This window comes from Fukomys damarensis, unplaced genomic scaffold, assembly GCF_012274545.1.
Source record: "Fukomys damarensis isolate Sample0158 unplaced genomic scaffold, DMR_v1.0_HiC HiC_scaffold_12, whole genome shotgun sequence".
NCBI classification, from domain to species: Eukaryota; Metazoa; Chordata; class Mammalia; order Rodentia; family Bathyergidae; genus Fukomys; species Fukomys damarensis.
In genome coordinates, this window is record NW_022900924.1 from 23803476 (window position 1) to 23806643 (window position 3168).

Here is a 3168-nt window from a genome sequence, read left to right on the forward strand (position 1 = left end):
GTGTGTGTGTGTGTGTGTGTGTGTGTAGGTGATGATGGTGCGGGCTGGGGCGGTGAAGGAAGACAAACAGGAGCTGTCAAGGTGAGAATCCGGAGGTTTAACCTAAGCCAGCATTAAAACCGCTCAGGGAGAAGCCTGCCCCCGGCATCCATCAGTCCTCAGATTTTGGCGAGAGGGCAAGGAGCCCGGCGATTATGGTCGGAACTCGGCATCTGCTGAGAAGGAGCGAGTGCAGGGCTCCGGCCAGGGCAGCAGTCAGCAGAGCAGGCATCCTACTGTACTCTCCAAAAACCGAGGAAGGCGAACCCTTTTAGCTTTGGCATCGAATTTTTGTGCCTTTGAAGGGGCAGACGCCTCTCCCAGCCCCACTCCCTCCATCCTGCCGCCTTCCCCCAGGTGCCTGCGAGGTTAATGGTGGAAAAACTGATCCGGCCCCCGGGGAGGGTAAATAGATGGAATGCTCGTGTCTGGAGAACTTGTTTGTTCTCACTCACAAGTGCAGAGAATTAATTTGGGCCCGACTTCGGCTGGAAGGCAAACAGGACCAGAGGGCTGGGAGGCGAGGCGGAGGCTGGTGCAGACCCGCGCGGCGAGGTTCCCCGGCTGCTGTGGCTGTGGCGCGCTGCTCTTTGCTCCTCCGAGCTCACGGAGCTTCTGGAGGAGGCGCGGGACCCCAGGAGCATCTTGTCTGGAAACCCGCATTCAGAACACAATGGAACCCTTCTCTCCTCAGACTCCGGGCAGTGTTTATGTCTGACGCCCCGTCTCTTTGCTAAGGGCGCTAGGAGGGAGGCGCCTCCTGCCCTGCAGCTCGGGCGGAGATTCTGGCTGCCTGAGGCCCAGAGGCGTCAGGGGGCGAAAGCCTCTTCTGATTAATGAATACATTTGGGTAGCATCTGCCATTCGGCCCCCACTGCAGAAGGAGGAGGAGCACTGCACATGCTCCACCAGGGCTGATTGTGCTGAGGCGCGAATTTGAGCTTCTGGCAGGTTTCTGCTCCTCCTCACAGCACGTTTTCAGCGGGTTCCAAGCTGCCAGTGCTAACAGGGAGGTTCATGTTATTATTTGGGCAGTGGCGTCTTTCTGCAGGAGGGAGGGCTTCCCCAAAGGGAGCTGAAGGCGTTTGAGGACAGGGAAGGAAATTAATAGAAGCAGTACTTGCTCGGCTCCAGTGTTAGCCATTTTATATAGTTATCTTTTCCTTCAGCCCTGGGTGTATTAGCAACCACTGCTAGTATGTTTATTTCTTTATCACTTTATGTTGGTTCCTTTCCTTATCTCTTGGCTTCCCCCGACACACCTTGGAATGTTGGCAGGGCAGATACGACTACTCAGGGTACGGAAAGGAGGAAGTAGAGGCCCTGAGAAAGGGCTGGTCTGGGCTCACCAATTTACATGTGGAAAGGCCAATATCATTTATACTGGCTTCTCTATCATGAGAATTCAATAAATCCTCGGTAGCACTGGAACTAGCAGAAAGAATCAACAACTGGGGTTCATCTTATTAAAAAGCTTCTTCACTGCAAAAGAAACCATCAACAGAACTAAAAGACAACCTACAATGCAGGGAAAGATTTTTACCACCTGTTCCTCAGATAAAGAACTCTTATCTAGAATATATAAAGAACTCAAAACAATCAGCCCCCCCAATAAAGGACCAGATTCAAAAATGGGCATCTGAAATGAAGGTCCACATAATTTAAAAGGCCAAGATCATACAGACTGCATCACTCATCAAAATAGAATAAGGACAAAATTACAACAAAAATTTCCTTATTAATATACAATTGAAATGTAAAGATGCTTAAGATCCGGATTAAAGGGAGGCACAAAGAAGCAATTGCAAATACTATTAAAATTTCATTTTAATTGTACAAATTTATGGGGTACAGTGTGATAATTTGATACATACATACAGTATTATAAAGATTAAATAAGAATATTTAACGCATTTCCTTGTGATTTTAAAAATCTTTGATCAATACATAGTAATTGTACATATTTATGAAGCACAGTGTAATAGGAATCTACAAACTCTTTAGGAGCAGAAGAAAAACAGAAACATTACATAAAAATATTGGGAGAGTACAGAAACTTATGAAATAATATAACATGAAATTTATTTATTCCAATTTTGGTTCTATTGCTTACATATGATTGAACAGTGAATTATTTATATATCATTTAATGTATTTATTGTAATACAATATATAATCTAGGAAAAAGGATAAATGGAAAAAGAATTATGTCAATAAATAAAGATAAAATCAGAAATTAATAAAATAAATTTTAAAAATTTGGGAGACCTCATAGTAAAAGAAAAAAAGTTATTTTCTAAAGAAGTTAGAAAACAAATTATAAAAAAAAATCAGGACATGGAGAAAATACAAATAACACTAGAAGACAAAGATTACATATAACCAGAGATAAGGTTTAAAAACAAACAAACAAACTGCAATTGATGTTCCAGCTCCCCCCACAAGAAGAGGATTCTGTTGTTGCTGATTACTAGAATTTGTGAAATAATAATTATCACCATGGCTTATGTACATGGGAATAAGATTTGAAGAACAAGGCAGAATTTAAGAGTAGAAGTGAGGTTGGGTAAAATAAATAAAATTAAGTAGAAAGGAGACCAATAAATTAAGAATTAAAAGTATACTTTTAAGAAAAACTGTAGCTTCAAGACAAGCTCTTTTTTTTTTTTTTCTTTTTTTTGAGTAGGAGTACCTTCCCATGGGGTTAAGATATATCTTAAATTCTTAATTCTTTTTTGAGCTACCTGAGCCTTTAATGTGGATACACAATATTTTATAGCCCCTAAGAAATTTAAAACTTTAATATTATTTTTTATCAGAGTCTAGCTTCATAAAGCTATAAATAAGATCACTTATTTATTGGAGCAGTGCCTCTTTTTTTTTTTTTTTTTTTTTTTTTTTTTTTTGGTACCGGGGCTCGAACTTGGGGCCCCTGCATTTGTGAAGCAGGTGGCAAAACCACTGAGACAAATCCCCAGCCCATCTCTTAAGGTTAGAGACCTCAATTTTTTTTGCCAGAGCATTTTTAAATAAGGGAGGGCAGCCTTTGAACCTCTGAGACAGGACTGTTCAAGTACATTGAGGCAGTTTTCATAGTATCGGGATCAGTCTACTTAAAAACAATCAGAT